Source organism: Trachurus trachurus (assembly GCF_905171665.1).
Source record: "Trachurus trachurus genome assembly, chromosome: 13".
Taxonomy (NCBI): Eukaryota; Metazoa; Chordata; class Actinopteri; order Carangiformes; family Carangidae; genus Trachurus; species Trachurus trachurus.
In genome coordinates this window covers 30,317,415-30,340,246 of record NC_139892.1, presented here as the reverse complement: position 1 = coordinate 30,340,246, position 22,832 = coordinate 30,317,415, and the positions used below count along the sequence as shown (strand labels likewise).

Below are 22,832 nucleotides of genomic sequence, written 5' to 3'. Positions count from 1 at the left end.
TCTTGTAAAACCTCATAGTAGGTCATAGCTCACTAAACATCAAACATCCTAATATGATATTTATCCAAAACAACTGGCAAGTGATGAATCATTGAATCTAAGTTTGCAGTGAGGGGATATAAATAATAAAGTTACGTTTGCCTTTGAGCATGTTCCTAATTCTGTATGAAAAAAATAAAAGGCATCTTCAAGAGTAGAAAGTGCAATAATAAGTCAGCACTCTAGCATTAAGTTCATCCTTAACTTTATAAATAGTGGTTAAAAAAACCAAGGGTCCACTCATTAGAAATGTTTGTCTTTTAACCACATCACATGGTCTCCATCAGCAGATGGAGTTTGCTTAGTTGTCATGGGTTGTCCAAAGTACTTTATTATCTTTCCTATGTTGAACTCCACTTATTTTGTGGAGGCACTTCTTCACATTGTAAAAAAACAAGCTCATATGTCAGCAGACCCGTCTCCTGTGTTGGTGACAAATCAGGGTCTCAGTGAATCCAAATCAAGCTATATTTTCCCCACAAGAACAAATTGCTCACTAGGATTAGATTTTACATTTCCCTAATTCCCAAAGAACGGTTTTGCAATGTGGTTCCACCAATTATGTGTGTAATCCTTCCACAGGCAGGTCTGCACATCTGCACGACGCGCTGTGTACAGGTTTTGGCATCACCACCAGACTGCACGATGCAATTTATGGAAATTTTCCAGGGTTTGACATGTTCATGTCATATCAACAGGGGGAAATATTATGAGGGCTTAGGTAGCGGAATAATAGCAGAGTCTCCCTGTGGCTGTGAGCAGATTTAAGAGAAATACAAATGTGTGAAGGACTGTCTCTCCGCTCAGGCACCTCTTATTAAAAACTAAAACAATAATTCATCTAAAGGTTTTTTTTCCCTATTATTTTCTCTGTGCTATGTTCTGCACTTGCTTGGGTGAATATTCATATCTAACTTCATTAACTGAGCAAAATGCTGTCAGCAGAGAATATAGAAGCGTTTATGATGAAAAATGATTCAAATTTAGTTCACACGGTGATTGTTTAAAAAACCAGCACAAGGTGGTATTTCTGTCTGCATGTCTCATGTCATTAGCGTGTGGTGTCATTTCAGTAACAATGTCACTTTGATCATTTTGTGTCAGTGTAATATGAAAAGACGGGTCTGATATACTAAATGAAGGTTTTACAACTACCTCTCCTGCCCCATTGAGCTTTAACCTGAGAATGCAAATCGACCTCATGAAAACCAAGTGATTTCATGGTTCACTGACTGCTACATAAGCATATGGTCTGCAGTCTCCAGGAAAATGTATTATACAGGAGCGGGTTTACATATGAATCCTACCTTAATCCGTCACTATTCGTTTTGTAATCATTCAGTCATACTTGGTGCTCTTGTGCATCTCTGCGGCAGCATCACCGTTTGCTGCATTATACTCTTTGGGATCATTTAAAAACTCTGTGGAATTCAAGCGACTTTTTACAGTCAGCTATATTACACCATCAGTATTTACTGTATGTGGAAAAGACATGGTCCTCTGTTCACAAATTCAAGCATGAAGATTACAAGGGCTTAGTACGACAAGTATTAGCATATCCTGTTACATACAAGCCTCTAAGCAGGGTTATGACAGAGTAATGGAGCTGACTTTAGCTGGTTGAAATTTTGCACAATTAATTGAATACTGGAGAAAACTGCAATAAAGCTTTGGCACCTTTGCTGCATAATACTCAGAGATCAATGATTGTGAGGGGTTCTGAGTCAACAGATTTGAAGGCTGAGGACAGAAAAAAAAAAGCTTTTATGATTTTTTACTATCCCTTCTCCACCAGTAAAGCGGGAGGCAAAACCATTTTACAGAGCCCCAAGCACAAGCATAATTTGCAAAATGAATGTGACAACTTGTCTGTAAACAAGAGCTGGGACTAACTATGAATCATACTTGCTAGCCAGATATTTTTCCTTATTTACCATCTGCAAAAAATGTCAGCATTGTGCCCGAGCGCTGCCAGAGCTGTCACTTTGACAGGTTGTGGAGGTGGTGGTGCAGGAGTCACCAACAAAACAGGTTAAAAAACAAGTGCTCTTCATTTCCTTCCCCTCATGAAAACATCCCAACTCTCCCCAGCCTGGTAAATACTCAGGCTTCTGTAATTTGTGTCTCAATGTTGGATTTATTGCCAACAGTAACAGGATTTGTCTGTCAAGACAACAGTCAGGATGAAGAGGCCAAATAGGAGAGGAGAGGGCTGATAAGACCGTTTGCAATATGTCAAAGGAAGAATAAAGGGGTTTATCTGATTTCCTCTGCTCACTCTCGTCTCCTTGATGCTGAATCACAAGAATTAATTTATTTCATTTTTCTTTTTCGCTTTCTAACAACAAATGAAGGTAACAATAGAGCACTGTAAGAACACAGATCAGTCACATGAGATGGAGAAGTGGATTTGTGCTTCTGCAAGCCATTTCATTTTACTTCTATTCTGTTATTGGTTGGCATTTATAGTTGTTACATACTTACTGCTAAAACAGTGTCACACTGACTTGTAGCATTGGTTATGAGCTGAGATCTTCCTCCATGTCTTAAATCCTGTCATCCCATCAATCCTGACATAAATCTAAAGGTGGTCAGAACAAACTCCCCTGCATTCACACGGGAACTCAAATCAAGAGTCATTTGTGTTATTAAATATGACATCTGTTATAGCCACGCTAGCTGCTTTACTCTAGGGAAGGCGGTGTGTGTCTGTCTGTCTGTCCATCACTTCAGTTCATCTCTCAACAACTATTAAATGAGCTGTCATGAATTTGTGCACATAACTTAAACATTCTAAACCTAATCTCTTCTGTTGTGATCCCAAGCAATATAAATAAAAAACACCTTGACACATTAATTCCCCCATCCACTGAATTTCCATATGTGAAATATATTTATATACATACCTGTAAAAAAAAATCTATATGAAACCTGTGAGAAATAAACAAATAAGAGAACAATTTCAAATACTGATGTGCATGTCTAGCCCACACAAACATTAATGTTGATACATGATATTAAATTCATGAGAAATTCATCTAAAAAAACATATAAACATTTTTATATGCATGTTGTTGTGATGAACTAAAACATATCATACCATCATAAATTAATCATAGATATGTTTGATATGTGTAGACAAATGTCTTTCATATGTTATTAACTTATATCTTCATATAACCAGAGAATGTGTATATGTGATTATCATATACTATCCCTTTACAGGAAACATATGAGGCAACATCACTTTTGTTATAGAAACATATATGCAATATGTTACATTTCTGCATGGGGACATCTTCACTATAAGCATGTGAGCATGCTGACATTAGCCTGAGGCTTAAAGCACAGCCTCACACAACCAGTAACACGGCTGTAAACTCTGAAGCCTCGTTAAAGGAGAAAAAGGATATTGTGGATACGCTGAGACGCTGCTGATGGTAAAGATTATCTCTTGGCTTTAGTGTGTGTTTTTGTGGGGCCCTTTCTGTTGTAAGTGTGCTCCCAATTTTTTTTTCTCTTTATTTGTTATCCCACCTTGTCTCCTAGAAACTCTGCTTACCGTATATGCTGCAATTATGTAACAGGATAATACGTTTTGAAGGAAACATATTTGCCACTTGGATAATGTTGCTCATGAACATAATGAGTATTGAACAATTTTGCCAAGTCACAAAATACCTACTAGTCACCTACTTACAGTACAGTAACACATCTACTAAATGTTACCTTCTTTTCATTTGTTTTTCTACAGTATCCTCATGTGACTTTTCAAACTGAGTCCCTTTTTTTGTTTGTACTGTTCAAGCGCACACAGCACTTATTATGCTTGATAAGGAAACAGTATGGTTACCTTCTAACAATTCAACCAAAAACATAATATTTTCCTAACCTTGACTAAAGTGCTTTTGATGCACAAAACCTAACAACATACACAGTCACAGTTGTAACATTGTTCGCCTCACTTTCCACCCTGAGCGCCTCCATACAATGTGTTGCAACCAAAATAAATGGATATAATGTCACTGTGAACAATATCCTGCAGTGCAACTTTAGCAGGAAAAAGAACATCAGTATTTGTAGTAGCCTATATGAATGTATTTCTCAGGAGCCTTGTCAGTCTCTGCCTGAGTGTCAATTTCTCATTCCCATTTGACAGAAAGAGCTTCATTACTTTCACCTGTTAACTGTCAAACACTGCCATATTGAAGTTAGTTTCTCATATGTTCTAAAAGTTTAGATTAATAAACCCCCGCCTGGCTTGCTTGGTCACTCACAAATGCATGAGCTCAGACTCTGAGTTGATCAACAAATAACACAGAAGTTAAGTTGAAAAAGAAAGAAAATATATCTCACTATGCATCTTGGAAGTGGAAAAATCCTTCCCCCCAGCTCCAAACAAATACTGACAAAAAGCAAAACATCAACAATTAATCACATTTGAAGCCTTAGTGAAATACCCAGAACCCCTCACTGCCCTGCATGGTCTCAAATTAGACAATCAAAGTGGGCTTTTGCATCAAAACAAGTGGGTCACAACTTTCACACACTTCACACTAATCTTCAATTCAGTTTCATGCATTAACAACATTTCATTTTAGGTTGAAAAGACTTTAAAAAAAAGTTAATTCAACCTCTTGAGCAGATAGGGAACTAAGCATTTCCTGTTTTTCTCTGCAAACATAACGGAGAACAGCCTCATCATCTCATCCCATTCATTACTGTTGATTCACGGTTAATCCAGTGAATTCAGGGTGTGCATTTTCATCATTTCTAAATCCAAGGTTTTTCATGTCGATCTAATTACAGTAAATAATTACAGTGAATGAAAGCTCTGTCAGCAGACAAATAAAGATGAGTGTTCAAAATGTTTTAACTTAAAGTAAAATGTTTTTTTTTTTTTTACAGAAAGTGTGGATAATTGAGAAGAAAATTGTGGAGAATTAATTTCCAGAAGCCTCTTTAACATACTGTATGATATTCCTGAAGCTACATTGGTTGCCCTGTTCTTGGTTCTATGCACTTGGGCACATTTATCTTTTCATGTATAATTTATATATGCAAGAGATAATGTTACAACAAGGTTTTCAGGATCCATCTACTGTAGATGGATAGTTGTTTTTCTCAGGACTCTCGGTGATTCCTCTTGATGCATTCGACAGCTGTAAACATATGTACTACTGCACGGCTTTGCTGCCCATCTATAATGGATATAGAGTCGCACGGGTTGGAACAGGTCATCTCTAGTGAGATACTAGGACTCAATGAAATGTTAAAATGGGCCTCTCCAAATATGCTCTGCATTTCCATGAATAATACCCAGAGCTTAGAGTTTGAAAGTGTCAATCACTCTCTACCAGGCCTTCAGAGATTTCAGAATGCAATGAGAAAATGTCTTTTTTAAATATGTCACTCCGCAGATCTTTGGCACCTTGGTGTGCTGCAGTCAGTCAGTATTTCATAACCTCGGCTAAATCTTCTAAATCTCAAGATGGGCAGTGTAATATTGATTGTAATGCTGCAGAAAATGATTTTTTATACCAACTATATATTTCTCCAAGGTTTCATAAAAGCCAATTTCTCCAAATACTATTTTTCAAGAATAATGTGTTGATAAATTTCAATAGAGTTTCAAGACATCCCATGGTTCAAAGATGGCTTTCCTTGAACTCCCCTTGTTGTTGTTTGTGCTGGTGATTGCTCTGTTTGAATTCCTTTTGATGTCAGCGCAGCAGTTGACGCCACACACCAGGTCATCCTGCTTGAAAGCGTCCAAAAAAGGGTTTATGTCACAGTTACTGCCCTTCAAATGGTTCAGACCATAACTCCCTGATGGATCATTTCCTGCTGTTGGAGGTTGTGCATCATCTCAACTGTATTTCATGTTTGGTGTTTGCTGTGGATTGATTTTGGCCTCTTTCTTGATGAAAGACTCCTTATGAGTACACACAGAAGCCTTTAATCAATGTACAAAAATTGTTTGCAATAAGGCTCTCCTTTATAATTGAATTATTCATAGGAGCTGTTCCGTCAATACATAATGAAAGCCAATATAAAGTGTTCAATATCATTTGCAACAAAAAGATCAAACCATTTACCTCCTGAGTAAAAGTAAAAGTGAATTACCTCCACCACCTGACTATGTCCTCCATTTTCTAGGCTACAGTGATTTCCACTGTATTTAAATCTACACTTTCAGGTGCCGTTAACTCTCCAAAGTAATAATATTGGACAATTCAACTTGGTCACATCATTTGCAAAACAGGATATATCCATTTCCCCAGTGCACACCCGCCAGTTCCAGCCTTTAAAATGCACTGATAATGTCTTTAGAAAAACATTTGCAATAAAAAAAGATGTTCATATCTGCTCGGTAATGAAATGATTAGAACCGAATCCTCTGTCAGATTATTGCTGTAGATCCATGTTAATGATTTGCTTCGAGATATAAAGTGATATCTCCAAACTAAGATGTATCACTAAACTGGAAGTTAATGATAATGAATCTAGGATTGCTGAATTCCACCCACTCAGCTCTATTAATCCAAGAAGAAGAAGAAAAAAAGATCTGCAGCTTTTCTGGAAATTCCTGTTAGTTCTGTGCATCAGATCTTTTTCTAAGTCCAAGATCTAAGAACTGCTCCATCTCACTTCCTCTGCTTAAAGTACAGATAAAATATTTTTCTTTCCAACCTTAAGAAAGTTATAGCTGCTTTTATTTCATCTCCTTTTCATCACCACAACTCTCTTACCACTTGTTGGAAATCTACAGTCAGGCCAACTATGAGTAAGGATCATAGTACTCCTAATTTAGTGCTTTTTCCACTGGTACTAATTTGTGATATCTACCTTCAAGCCTCTATAGCTATAAAAAATAATTTAGCAGGGTAATATTATCAGGGCCTATATAAAAAATACTTCTCAAATAAATTTTTCAGACAGCCTGCTCTTGATAATCTGCTTCTGCTTCATCTGGCCTATTTATGACTTATATACTGTATCAGGTTGGTGGTTATGCTAGAAATCAGAAACAACATTTTGTCATTACTGGCTTCTGTGTTCACTACAGTATATGGCTGCAAACCATCAATCAATTTATTTGCTTTTTATTTGCACCACTAATTGAGAATTTGTTTAGTCTGTAAAATGTCAAAAAAAAAAGAAAGAAAAAGTCTGAAAATTGAAATTCAGTTCAGTCGTCAAATGTCTGGCTTCATCCAATTATCTCACAAAAATATTCAAGATAAAATGACAAACATGAGAAATGAAATGAGGATGCTCAGCATTTGTTCTTGATAAATGGTTCAAATGATTTATTGATTAACAAAACTGTTGTCACAAATTTTCTGCCAGCTGATGCCTCGGTTTATAGAGTATATCTGTCAGGATAATTGCAGATCAAAGCTGCTCTGAATCTGCAGAATCCTAAAAAGAAACATGGCACTGTTACAACATCTCGAACTCTGACTTTATAACATTATAACGAACCAGCTCAGTTGCAGCTTTTAATCAAAAATAAATAAATGAAAAAAACACCAACAACAACAACAACCTTAAAGCAGAAGTAAGCGATCCGGTCGTTTTGGCTAACTTCTTGTCAGCCGATGGAGTTAGTTAGCAGTCCCAGCCCTCGTCCCTACGTCACCACATGCACGCGCATCCCTTGGCTGCACACAGAGAGAGGACCGCCCCTTTATGCCGTTCTCTCTCCTCATTGGATAAAGGTTGTAGGATACAAGGAAAGTTTTCTCCTCGGCTTACAGCAGAGCAGAGGGACTGACAGACCCGTGTTTCAGACCAAACACTCTATGTAAGTGATTGCTGTCGGAAGATATAACTATTTAAGACTTATATTAACACAAAAATTCCACTTACTTCTGCTTTAAGTTAAGCTTTTTGCTACGTGACTTTTGGCCCGAATGGTATATTACTTCTTCAGTTGCACAAGAGCTGGTTATTCTTCAGGCAGAACACTGAGGCTGGCAGATTCAAAAACAGTCAGCAGGAAAACAGACTGCCTGAGCTGTGTGATTTAGGAGAAGTGAAGTGAGTCTCATTTTCATTTGTACTGTACAAATTAAGATGATTTAAGATTTAGTTACTCTTCCATGAAATGCTCGAACAAATCCTCAAGTAGTTTTGCATTTGCTAACTTTGTCTCAAATGCCTGAGGAAGAAGGCAGGGTGGGCAACTTATGTAGATCTTTTTCTAATCTTTCTTGTAGTAAATGTTTCTTTGAATATGCATAGAAAGACAGCTGGGAAATTATTTCAATAGGGTTTCTTTTTTATAGTTCTGATATGAATTTGTGGTCTCACATCTGTCAGTCCAGGCTGGCCATACTGTAATGGTATGTATGAGACGATACGAAAAATATATAGTACCAGACTAGCAGATAAGTCCACACAGACTTGAGTATTGCAGTGCAGAGCATGACTGTGTGGCAGAGGCCAGTGATTAGCTGCACAAACTGGGAGAAAATAAAAAAAGTAATGCCTTGGAGTGATGACGAGTGCATGGTGCAGTGAATCATCACATGCATGTCACCTGCTTTAATATTATAGTGTATTCACTTGATTAATTGAAGTTAACGTGTCTGATTCTTGAAGCTTAAACACTCAGGTTTGCTCTACATATCTGATTAAAGGTCAGCTCACTCCAATTTATTTGCCAAAAAGGAGAGGACACAGGGGAACAAGCACAGGCTGGGAATTTAATCAGCGTGCCACCCTGATGCTGAAAGCCGGTTCTGCTCTTTCTGCCTCATGATGACACACACATCTGATTACGGGCAATCGTGTGTGACTAATGATCAATGACTGAGACAAATTCCAGTCATAACATGGTGACATGTTTTGTTGACAAATATTTAGTCAGAACAGACAATGCTGATTAATAGTAAGAGTTAAGGTCATTTCAATTTGATACTTTAAAGAACAGATTTAGTGAGATGGTAGCCTATATAATGGAAATCACGCTCAAATCTTTTCACAGGGGCAGAAAGGTGTTTGAAATTAAAGATTCAAGAGAAGGACTTTCACCATCAGACAGAGTCAAAGCAGGAAAGTGGTCAGGGGAGTTAGTGCTGCATTTATTTGTGAAAACTGAACAGACTTCACCTCAATTTGTGTCTACAAGTCCCTTTATGAAGGCATGCACTCAGAGAACGATTAAATTGACATTAAAAAACTATTTTCAAGCCCGCAGTCTGTCTTTGAAGAATATATACTTAAGGGGTTTAACTGTCAAGTGTGGTATGTGTGAAATGACTTACTGTGACAATTTACATTCATAGTCGTAGGGATGATTTCGTTTTTGTTTCATTAGAGATTATATTCCTGAGTCTGTCTTTTACAGAGTTGCTAAGATGTTGAAATGCTGATAAAAGTCAGTGAATTTAAATGAGGACGATTTTGTATTTAAAAAGAGGTTTGTCACAGATGACGCACTGCGTTTGAAAGACATTTGCATTTCATACCCTGCACCGTGCAACAGATTTGGAGGATGTGAAAATGTTCATTCAGGTCTTATCTTAACTTGTTGGCATATCTGTTTACAGTGCAGCCAAACAAACTCACACCTTAATAAAGAAGTCAGACTACGTGGCCACTGATCATTGATCTATAAGCATTTTTGTTAGTGTTAATCTCTGTGACAAATACATTGTTATCTCTTGGTTTCCTCATACTGTTACAAAACCCACCCTGTGTTTCAGCATTGAGCACTTTTAATGCACTGCAGTAGCAGCCATAAGATGTTCTCTTTGCATTAGTAACTTGACAGCAAATTAAAATTGGAGTATATGCTGAATGGTTGAATCACTTGTGCATTTGGCAGCAGTTTGCAATGAACTCTCCAAATTAAATGACTAAGTACGACATTTGTCCTTTCCCCTCGAGAAAGACACAAGAAAGTGTTTTCTAATGTGACACCCTGGTCTTCAGGACAGCAACATCCATGTTTGTTGATTATGACAGACAAGTCTTCATGTCAACGCTAGTGTTGTGATTTAATTGCGACCTTAAACAGGTTGGTTAAGTTTGTCATCATAAACATGTTGTAAAGGGTGTCATGTCCTAACTGGACACATCCATCCACCCTGATCTCCTCCCTACACAGTCTCTCTTGCTCTGGTTTGTTTACATTGTGGTGCAGTGAAGCATCAGATGCTTTTAGTTGTCTTGGGAGTAGTCTGACTGGATTACCTGCATGCATTGATCTATTATTGCATGGTAAGACAATTTCAGTCAACAGGAATAGTGGGATGTACCACTATTAATAGAAACTACTATATAGAGTAGTTGTTCAATGATAATACAATGAATGGGCATTTCTGAGAAAAATACTTTCCATAAATAGCATTAAAAACAGGCTCTGATTGTATTAAAATTTTAAGGATTATACATTTGCAAAAATTGACTCAGCCCTTGAACATCATGGACGTGTCGCCGTGGAGATATGAGTATTAAAACCTAATAGAAATGCTTCACAGAGAGGGTATTCAACAATCTTCCCCTTTTCCTGGCCGTTACTCTGGCAAACCTCACATCAGCATGAATGAAGGAATAGCAGTGAAGAAAAATGACATGCTGTGATGCCTGGAGAGAGATGTCCTTCATGGGCTACAATACAGCAAATTGTATTATTATCTGACTACTGCATTCTGTTATTCCTCTCACCTCTTTCCTTGTTTTGCCCGCACTGTGATGAGGAAGCAGTCATATTTCACCTTGTTATTTACATATAGCTGTAATAATCCTCTGTGTTCTTTCCTTTTCACATTCGTTTTGATATTCTACAGTATTTACGAGTTAAGGCTTTGCAGCGCATACCCAATACGAGCGGAGGGTAATGAATAAATTAAGCATCAGGGTGAAGGCAGAGTCCTACTCAGAGGTCACATGTATTTTGCTGCCATTTTAAAACGGGCAGATCACTGAGGAGTACGGCAGAAGAATACGTCCAGTCAGATGCAAGTGAGCGGATGTAAATGGGCAGTCATTGGGGAGCACCTGAATAATTTATACCTCCCCTTGTTGTGCTGCACAATCAGGGTAGGTTTATTTCAAACAAAGGGAACATGATGTCTGTTATGGATTTCTGTTCTGCTTTGTCTCACACTGTCATGTTTGCACTGGGCATTTTTCATCAGCATAAGATTCATTTTATTTGATGTATCAGACTGCTGACGTGTAGTCGTAATTGAATCAGCTCTGCAGGCTTAAAAAAAAAAAGGATTATCATCATAAAAAAAGAATAATTTCAAAACCAGTTGTAGGTGCTTGAATCAGAAAGCACTGCAGAAAAGCTCACATTTTAGCATGCTCTTGATTCAGTAACTGTCAGCCTTGGACGTCCCACTACGTCTCTCTCCTGAGATGTCAGGTCTCACTGACACTATTCTCCAGAGAGGCTCACAGCTTGAGCAAATTAAACATGAAACATTACCCTACTGAAAGACTTTCTCACCAAAACTCCATGAGCACATATTTTTTTATTCCTTCTTTACCGGCTCCACCATGCAACACGAAATATTCAATTCACAATACACGAGTAAAGAATAACAGAATGCAAATTCCTCATTCAGTGGGTGAACAGCTCCTTTCTTTCTGCTGCCACACCTTCCTCTGTGCACAACAACGTATTACATTCCTCTGCAGGTCAATGGCAACAAGCTCAAATTACTACTTAAGATAGGTTTGTTGCACTGTGAAGAGAACGGCTGATAGAGACAGAGACAGAGCAGCTATTAATGGCACTGATCCAAACAGCATGTGCAAACTTAAAGTGCCTTTTTGTGTTATTATTGTGTCTGTCATGCCACTCTAAAGATTATAATTTTAAAGTCCTGTGCGACATTTAGTCTCGTCAGCTGCTGCGATAGTCTGATTGTTGCGTGCGTGTGTCGATGTCTGTTCTGTAATGGTTTCACTAGGTTTCAGCTGTACCCTGTAAGCGCTTTGATGTTGTTTTATCTGCCTGTTTGTTCCTTTTAATGTGTAACATCAACATGCTCAGGGATTACAGATGATAATTAGTCTTTTGGCTAAACCTGATACATTTATATCACATTGATGTTAATTAATGTGTGTCGTTTGTGTGCCAAATGAATAAAGTAAATCCTGAATGCTATGCCAATTTCCCAAAAATACAGTGTTTTTCAAGCATACAAAATCACTGTTGCCGAGAAAATGCCTCTGTCTTTCTTCTGACACCTACAATTCAATGCAATAAAATGGAAGTCTCAACACTGACCCTTTTCCATGCCATGAGGCCGCCCGGTTCCACTACATCTCCTGCACCGGCTGAATGAATGTGACTTTAATGCTGTATTTTGGCATAAATTAGTTCACAAGCATGTGACAAAATGTACAAACACAATAAATTTTCCACAACAGCGGAAAAATCATTACTTTAGTGCAGATGGAAAAGGTTAATAGAAAGAATGAACCTCGCCATAATTGATAATGCTAATTGGCTGCATTTGTGTGACCACATTTCTCATCATGTTATAACACACTGTGGAAAGCGTTAGAGAAACACTTACTCAGCAGGTAGCTGCACCAGTTTTCCCGTTGGCACTGGCTCTCACTTTCAGACTATTTTTGAAATAAAGTTCCAAGCCTTTGTTACACACAGCAGCTGCACGCTCAGACCAGCCAAGACGGCAGCGTGACTCAAGGATAAACCAATACATACAAGCAAGTGCTGCAAGGAATGAGACAACACCACCAGCTCCTGGCTATGTATATAGGACCAGTAATGGCAGCTATGTAATAGTTTAGTGTTTGAATTTGATATGAGGCTAATAAGCAATAGGGATCTCAATTCATACAAATACACCCAAGATTTAAAGGGGCACTGATAGGCCTGTTTTTCGATTTTGTTGCCGTCCATTTATTACTTGTCTGCCATAAAATATACACACCTTCTCCTCAGAGTTATAACCCAGTCAACCTGAACACATTCATCATTCACACACTGACATAAAGGCTGTGGACGAAGGTTCATAGATCCAATATGAAATCATACGACTCATAATCACCAAATTCAGATTTCTGAAGTATCCAGGTATTCCAAATAATTTCTATACTGTATGCATCTGTGCTGAAGTTACACAGCTTTTATTTAGATTTTGTGTAGGCATAGATTTACATTTGGTGGCATACAAATATGGTAGATTCTTTACTATTTAATGAATTTTGTTAGATGGTTGTGTTTTCCTTGCAGCTAAACTCATAAATATATCATCAATATAAACAGTAGAAAACAATTTGGCACATGCAGCCTAGACAGTTTCCAACACATTGTAGCGCAGGCCTGGCCTACTGCCAGTGTAAATCTGAGCACAGATACATGCAGAAGCACATAGAAATGCAGATATCTCTTAACTCCCAAGTGACTACCAACAGGCGTTACACCTCTATATGAAAAAATGAGATAGAAGCACCTCACACACTGGATCCAGAGAACATTGCAAACATCTGGGTTTTTTTTTTTTTTTGCTTTCGACATTACACAAACAAATGCAATAAACTCAGGCATATAAGAACAAACCCCCGAAATCTGTCAGCTCTCGCATGTTATCTTACGTGAGAGCCAGCATGTTGTCAGTGCAGTTTCTAATTCTGGAGACGCCTCCCTCAGAGGTGGGCCAACTAAAACTGAGGAAACACAGACAGCAGCTGAAGCCGGGCTGAGCTCTCAAATCACAGAACTCAGTGGGAATTTTTATGTCAGACTTTCACATGTCATATTACAACAAAAGGAGCTGTTCTGAGAGAGGCAGCTGATCCTCTGATAATTCAGACACACAAGACCATGACAGAAAGAATTTCTTTGGAATGTAAATATATGTGGCTGCCCTATAAATACTGTATATAATGAGAACATAAATACTGTATATAAAGACTCTATAAATAATAACTTTATGTAAATGTAATATAATTAAAGTAAATTAGCATATTCATTTGATCATTTATAGAAACACTGGCCTTTATATGAAAGGAGAGATCCATGTTTCACTGTAGTTTTTAACAAAGATCCAAGAGGATTACATCTCATTTGCAGCTTGTCTTTGGGATCAGGCAGCAATTTGCTGCTGCGTGTGATGGTAAGTCTTGCTGCACTGCACATGTGGGCAGTGAATGAGAGGAATGTTTGCTCACCTCTCCATCATAATCTGCTGTTCATCAAAGAGATCTATTTTCTGCCCTCTTTGAACCTTTTTCAGTGGACTGCAAACTCTGACAAAGTGCCTGAGTCTCTGCTCTTTAATGATGATACATGAGAGTTATCCTGAGGATGTTGTCAGATCAGGGGGATGTGCTGCAGGTGTATACCTGGGTGATGACACGAGGAGGGTAAATAAAAATATGGCATTTTTTCTTTGATTCAAAAAGATGAGCCCTCCTCTAAAGGAGTGCTGCTCGTAAAATGTCTAGAAACAACTGAAAGAAGTCCAAGGTGCTTTAGCTCTGCTAAATATGCCTTAACACTGGCTATTAACCCCCATTTTCTAATGTGTTTAACTATAATTGCGGGTGTCACGACTCCAGCCATTACTGGCTGAGGAGATCAAAGCAATAGAGTTTTTTCAGCTGTAAAGTGGCAAGTAATATGCCTTCGCAAGTTTACATTTTCAAGTAGTTGCAGATCACACTTGTCTGTGATAGATCGGAAATGTGGTGCAAAGCTTGTTTGGCAAATTTTCCACAAACTGATTTTTGCCGCATTTCTCAGGCATCAATGCCACTGCAGTAATGAAGATTAATTCAAGAATCTTCAGTCGCGCACTCCTAAAAATGGCTTCCACTGTGTGTGAAATCTAGCTGTTGTTCAACTCGTATTGCTTTGAGACAGTGTATTTTCCAACAGCCATTTCTCAAACTGACACAGAATAAAGAAGGGTTGCGGCCTCCTCCTGTTTAATTATAGCACCCTGAGAAAAGCAGCAGATGCCAACAAAAGACATCAAAACAGCTATTTGGATGAGGAGAGTCTAATTTCAAAATGAGTCAGGAAGCTAAGTTTTGGAGTGCTGATATTTTTGGTATGCTGAATGTGCTGAATGTGCCGACCGTGGTTTAGCTAACAGCTCTTAACATTTGAAAAGATATTCGACTTATGTCATGTTGATAAGATGAGAATAACATACAGTATACTTTAGGACATGCAAGTCAGCTGCACAACACTGAAAAAAGCAATACATGTTAATGTGATAAACTCCATCTGTATCTCTGCAATGCTGGGTATAATCAATCATTTATAAAATAGCTTCCTGAGGGCTTCATGATTATTATTAAGAATTATGGTAATGATTTCATTCCATATAGAAAACAGTTGTTATTTTAATAACCTCAGGTAATGCTAATGAAACCTTTGTCAAACTTAAGGGAAGGAGAACTGTTAAATAAGCATTTTAACAGCATCCCAGAGCATCAGCACTAATTAAATTAAGTGATATTTATTTATTTACTTGTTTATTTATTTTGCTGCCATTATTCCTCGTCCTTCAATTTTTTGTTTACTATGTTTGCACTGTGGCAATGAGCTAACAGTCGTAAGACCATACAGATAAACTTTAATTGTTGTCACTTCTGAATTGACAACTGTGCAAGATATTATGTGTTTTATTTTTACTGTAAGTCTGTCTAGTCTGGGGCGGTTTAGCTCAGTCCTCACTGCAGGCGACGCCGGTTCGAATCCCGCGCCGAGCAGTCCTATACTGCGTGTCATTCCCCCCTCTCTGCCTCCCATTTCCTGTCTCTCTCTCATCTCTCCTCTCATTAAAGGCGAAAAAAGCCCCCCAAAAATATAGCCTACGTAAAAAAAAAAGTCTGTCTAGTTTGAGGAAGAAGAAATATAATCAAAGTATAAGAGTATCAGTGCAACGCTTCTCTTATTTGCTCCAAATAAATAAGGGAAACATTCAATTCAAATGTTCTGAATCAATTCTTAATCTTATGACACTATGAACTTTCCTATAGGCTATATACAGTATATACCATCTAAAGGCCAGATGTGTATCTATTCATGTTTTTCTTATTAAAAACAACAACATAAAGCTGACATATGAAGATGTTATGATACAGTATGAAGAGGACAACACATGAACCAGACGATCCACAGAAATGAATTAACTGTGTAAACCAACACTGATGTTAGTTTCTTGTTTGTTTGTTTTTTATAATAGTTGTCAGCTGTCAAGTGCAAGTTTTTTCCCCTCTAGAATTAATGAATGGTATTATAACACTCCTAATGCACTTGTTTTATTTTATATTCTATTTTTTTTTAAACTTTTATAACAGAAGATGTTTTTTTAGTTTTACATTCAATTAGTGTCTATTGTACCGAACCTGTACGGAACCGTGGTACATACCGAACCGTAACTTGTGTGTACCGTTACCCCCCTAATAATGGGTTTTCCTTTAAATGTTTTGTTAATGCTCATGCTATTATTAACTTCCTATACAGTATCAACCCAACTGCCAAATTAGGTAATATAGTCGATGTCTGTTTCCCCGCAGGCAAAGCTGAAGCCTGACACTCCCCTTGTGCAGAGAAGCATCCTCCAGGACTGATAGTTCAAAGCAAGAAAAATCAATGTCCTCTCACTGTGTCACATTATGTAAACCCCAGCCACCTGAAAAGGATCAGTTTCAATATCTGCAGTGCTAAGCTGTCATGCCCTGCGTGTCTTTATGGTGTTCCTTTACAACAATGTATGTGCCTCACAGAATCATCCAGTTTTTAAATGTAAGGGCTGTGTCAGCCTGTGACAGTACATGCAAACTTAGCAATTTGTATTATTACTCCATTTTATGTCACTTTATACAATACATAATCTTTAGATTCATTATTTAATGTCCCAACAGATAAGAAAACAGTCCAACTAACCTGGACCTGAGCTGCTGTTTAAGTCAGTAGTTACGATGTTAGAAGAAAAAAAAAAGAGAGGGTTCTTCTGAGTAATTTTCCTCAAGTATAATTTTTTCTGCAGTATTACTGTACCACTTTTAAATAAGTAAAGCTTCTGAATACCTCCTCCACCACTAACATTTCAAGACAAAAAGTGTTATTCTTGACATAACAGACCACAGATAAGACACCACCACTGTCAGTATGGACAGCTCTACCAGATGATTACTGTAAAACAGTAAACTAATTTAACCAGGGTACATCAAGTCCCACAACTTCTGTGTACACCGCACACATAATAACTTTTGTTTTATAGGGCCTGGGAAAGTTGACACACAATTACCACTGTAGTGGCTTTTTGTGACATTGATGAAGCTGTTAGTCGAAAGCTGAAAAAGCCACAACAACTCAAATCTTTCAGTTCCATTACAGACTCTGACTTCTTACCAAATGCAGCAAATAAGAAATTTTGCAGGTTGTCAAAAATAAAGCAAATGTGAAAACAACAGGGGGACAAACCCAGTCACAGAACGAAGCTTAGATATTTTCTTCTTCTTCTTGGAAGCAGCATTAATAAAAAACATGTCATTAAGAATATCCAGCTGCTCTATTCTCCAAGAGATGATAATGTGCTCTCACAAGACTTTTAACAAAAGGAGCGCACATGTGGCACTGGTTCATGCTGAGTTTATGTCATGTGAGAGCACAGCAGTTGAAGAGCTTTATTTATTTATCTGCAAACGGTAGCATGGAGACAGCCTGGTTTGTCATAGAATAACAGTAGCAGCACATTGCCGACATTCACCTGCCAGGGATCCTGGTTAAGGTCTAATATGTGCAGCAGCACCATGTTTAAATACAGTATGTAGTGGGGATGAGATCATCCTTTCCCCAGATCATTATTTACATTTAAAAGCAAATTCCCTTGAATATCTATGACCAGCCACAAATTCCTATGAGGAATATCAGTGGTGTGCACGTTCACGAGTTTATCAAACCATCTATTGTATGTATTCTCAATCCGTGTTCACAGCAGCCCAGGGTGTTTCTGCTGTTCATCAGAGGGGCTGTTTTCCCTATTGAGATAAGAAATTAAATCTGCAGGAGCAGAGGATGCTGGGTTTGCTGCAGGGTGGCGAAGCAGCAGCTCTGATAATGGAGCTGACTCCCATTGCGCAGGCTATGAGGCAAACAGCCGTGGCGCCAGCCCAACCCTGCCTATGTGAGAGGATAGCTAACAGTGTCACTCTGAGGAGGCTCGCTCTCTCTCGCTCCCTCTCGGTATGCGAGCGTGTGGTTAAATCTCCTTGTGACAGAGAGAGAGGAGGAAAGGAACAAGATGCTGTGCTCCTATATTCCTCTGTGTCTGCATTAGAGTTAATATATGTAGGAGAGAAAGGAAAGAAAAGGGGTAAAGATGTACGGTTTGCCTTTGTGTTTTATGTAGTGAGAATATGCATGCACGGTGAGTCAAACACACTGACCCCATGGAATAAAAACGGAGGGATCGATTGAGTCAGAGGATGGGAATATCTTTTTTTTTTCTTCTTCGTATTATTATCAAAGCCTTTCCTCTCTATCCCTCTGCCCCATCACTTTCTGTTCATGCTCACAGTCTGGATGGGTAATGTGTGGTGGGATATTATGTAAATGTGAAGAGGGTTTTAATTTCAATTTGGGTACTCACCAGAATATTGTGTCGTTTTGGATGCTCCTCACGGGGTTCACTTCAAAGCAGTCTGCGAAGAGAAATAAATGGTCACACCTTAATGTGCAAGCACAAATAACATTGGGGGCCATACGGCACCAGTTGTAATAGTGTCAGAATCATAAAAAGGTTCAATTTATAGTTCAATCTTTGATTCCATCCCAGACTCAATACAAATTATTTGATATTTCTATAGTGGTGGAACAATCATTTTCTGCCCAGGGCCTCTCTGCCAGACCAAATATAGAAAAGGAGAAATTCAAGCAGAAACATCATTTTACGTACCTCCCTCCTTCTTTAAAGATGATTTCCTGCTTTATACGCAGAACTAATATTTGTCTTTAGCCCGTATTATGATTATCCTTGGATTGTACACTCGCCTCACCTTGAGGATGGTTTATTTCTTTTATATATGCTTTATATATTCCATTAAATGCAGTGATTGAATCCAATGAATACTGACTATATAATATACACCATATATTGCCCTTGTATAATGCAGTGTCATTGCTCTATTACATTACCATTAAAGAACCTTACAGATAGATAGATAGATAGATAGATAGATAGATAGATAGATAGATAGATAGATAGATAGATAGATAGATAGATAGATAGATAGATAGATAGATAGATAGATAGATAGATAGATAGATAGATAGATAGATAGATAGATAGATAGATAGATAGAGTGGTGACATGTGTAGGTGGCATCCTACTTTATAATTATCACAGTTCATTCATGCTTTGTCAGGTGCAGAAGGGAATCCACATCAATGTTTGCCTGGTAAGGAAACTATACAGGAGGGTCGATCCCTACGTGCTGCAGAACCAGCCTTGGAACCAGTCGTCATTAAGGGAGAGGTCAGCGCTACTGGCCTGAAGTCAGTGAGTCACTTAGACACACGGATGGTTGCATAAAGTGTTCAACAGTCCAGGGAGAGGATGAAGAGGTGGCAAAGAATGCCAGGCAGCTTATCAGCAACACCAACGCCCCGGGGTTGACTCGTTAGTGCCAGCAGCCCTGCCTGGCCAGAACCACATCGCTCCCTATTCACCTGGTTGGAAGTGACGGTCAGATAAGTATTTTTTCCATGCATAAGATAATGAAATTTGTACAGCAAAGCAGTCCTGTAGGTCCCCCATGACCTGACCACACTCTCACAGTCCCAGTACAGGCAGCCATGCAACCACCAGCTCACTATCAGGACTACAGACCCTACATTTCAAGGTGTGTATCTGGAGTAACAACATTTCAGACAGATGAAACAGACAGCTTCCCTTCTTTGCTGCCACTGCTCTGTTTCTCTCTGTCCACGCGAACCAGCTGGAACCCCTCGAGCAGGACATGCACTCACGATACAGCACGGTATTCCCGTTGTGCCACAGTGTGTGCAGGAAGTTCATTCATCTTATTCACCGATGATCTCACATTTCCCATGATGACAAGTAGCAGGAAGGGTTTAAATCTCCTCACCCTCACTTTGCTCTCTTCTTAACCTTAGCACCAGTTTCGGCCTCTCTCCTGTGACTCCTCAGCTCTGGCGGGAATACCTGCCGGTTTCAGTTGGACAATTTTTTCCGAGTCCGCTCAGCTGATCATGGGTGTAGCTCCATACGACACAAACAAAGAATGCGGGAAAAAAGAAAATACCAGCAAAATCTATGGAGAGAAGCTGACGCAAAGGCCACCTGCTAAGCTGGCACCATCTTGAATACAACGTCAGCGTTGTGGTGGGAGAAAAAGGGAATATATATTACTGTACCAGTATATACAGTACAGCCTCCACACTCACTCAACATACACAGAGATGATGCTTTCACTGGTGATACAGCCCACCACAGCTCATTACTTTTAATTAGACGCCCCTTTTTAGTTCATTAGTGACAGCGGCACTGATTCTGACACTGTCAAACTCAGGAGCCAACACACATCATCGAAAAACATTAGCGTTTACCGCTCTCCGTCAATACGGTGCAGAGTGTTAAACAGGTTTTACAGGTGGATTACTTTAAGTGGTTTGACACACCTACAGCGCATTTTGTTGTCACTGCTCCACATCATGACAAGAAATGATACATTACTATATTCCCTTTCTTAATTGCTTGATTAAGTTTTTTAATGAGTTGTTCTGCAGTTAGGTTGCGTAAACGAATTTAAGCCCTGTTCTAGTGTATGTAATGGGTACTTGTTTAGAAAAAGGAGTAGACATTAGCAGGGCTCTTATTTCTTATCAGCGACTGTCCATTTTCCTCATCAAATGAAAAGTGTTGTTAAAAGGTCTTATCAGCTGTGGGTAGTGAGGCGACTATAGGTGAAGACAGGATCCATGGGTTGATTGACTGGCTGACTTTTGGTGTTTCCAGCTGAGTTATCTTTAAAGACAATGTGAAACTTAAGAAACATAATTGTTCCAAAAAATCGCAGCGTAAAGCCAGCCAGTTCTACTGTTATAGGTGTGATGATGAAAAATGTATGCCTGTTACTTCATGCTAATACAACCCTGCTTGATCTCTTATATTACATGCTTGTTTAAATTTAAAAATGGTGTATTGAGTAATTTTAATAATTTAATAATTTTAATACCATAAAAGACAGGACATTTAGGAGAAAAAATATATTTTGGAAACCTCAAAACATATTTGAGGCATATTCAACCCTATAGGACAGTAAAAATCATAATATTATCTGCAAACATCCAGGACCAACCTCTGTGCAGCGGGAAAATGCTGCACAGTGCTCGTCACAATTGAAGCTTTTTTTTAAATTAACATGTAACCCCACAAACTTATGTAAGATAGTTAGGTAATGATGTGCTTCCTGGGTTGGCTAGTAAGCTAGTTAGTCAGACATGCTATCGATTGCAGCTTCTGTCGGAGAGGATAAACACATTGTAATCCGTTCATTACACTCTCATTCTTGTGCATTTGGTTTTGAAAGAGAAAAAAAAAAGAAAAAGCTAAAACACCACCCTCCAAACTCTTTAAAGCAAAGCAGAGCTGTGGAGAGCCTTTGAAATATTTTCCGGCCGGCAGTAAAATCAACTATGTTCATTCCAGTGACTGACTTCACAAAATCATGCTGCACTTAAAACTACATTTAAAGGCATAATCTTCTCTGCTGATTTACCTGCTGAGAGCTTATAAATGCTGGACATAAATATGAGCCATCAGTGCAACTGCAGAAAAGATCAGTTTTTAAGCACCTCTAGTGCGGTGGTGTTATGCTCACCTAAGCTTCAATCTCACATGCACAAACTCTGCAGGACTGTGAGGGAAACAAATAAAACAAGGAGGAAGGTATAAATAGCTTCCAGAGGACGCAAACAAACTTCACGGAACTAATTTAAACTGCTGCACTGTATATAGGCTAAAACAGTTTGAGTCAGCCACAATTTCTACTCTTTTTCCCCAGTGTATAACTAAATACACACATGGAGCCATTGCAGTTAATTGAAACTTGTGCAGTTAAAGAAAAAGTTTCCCACTTTTTTTTTCTTTTTTGGGAAATAATGACAGAGAGAAGTAGCTCTGACTCTTCTCTGTCAAATTTAATTGCCAAAGCAGCAATCTTGATTAGGATCTCAACGGTCCTCTTTATCTGCTCCAGCCACAGCCGCACAGGGTGTTTGTCCAAGCAAGACATATTTACCCAACCGAACTCAGACTTCTGCCCATGTGTAAACAAGGAAGGCCTGAACAAAAGACCCTGACATTGAGAGCAACCTTCAAAGGTAGCTGAGTAACTGTCCATTATATCCAACAGACATGCCACCCTTAAGATGTGGGTGATTTTCCAGACATTTAACCCAATCTCAAAACTTCCAAGTAGTGGTAAGGAATCAGTGACATATTATTCAGTGTGGGTATTTTGTCAGCTTTTTAATACAACCTAAATCCTTTATTTTCAAAATGCCATTACCTGACATCCTGTGGCCGGCTTTCTGGCTGACCTAAGACAGTGATGTGAGAAGTACAATTTCACGCATGCTTCACTCCACTGATACGTCCAACCTATGTTCCCATGCCCACAGGCATTCTGCACAAAGGAATTGATTAATACACACTGCGCACACGCTCACACTACAAACATCAGTCAGGCTTTTCATAGTCCTGTAATCTTACATGTTGTGACTGCATGCTAACTGCCCCTCCATCTACTCA

The 22,832-nt window shown here is 38.7% G+C and overlaps 1 long non-coding RNA gene across 1 annotated transcript in view; it reads right to left on the bottom strand.

Moving 5' to 3' along the window:
* LOC310996111 overlaps positions 1-22,832 on the bottom strand; it is an 81,225-nt gene that overhangs the window by 4,099 nt on the left and 54,294 nt on the right. Inside the window, exon 2 of the long non-coding RNA XR_014595883.1 lies at positions 18,648-18,699. This is a non-coding gene — a long non-coding RNA (uncharacterized lncRNA). The remainder of the gene's footprint in view (positions 1-18,647; positions 18,700-22,832) is intronic.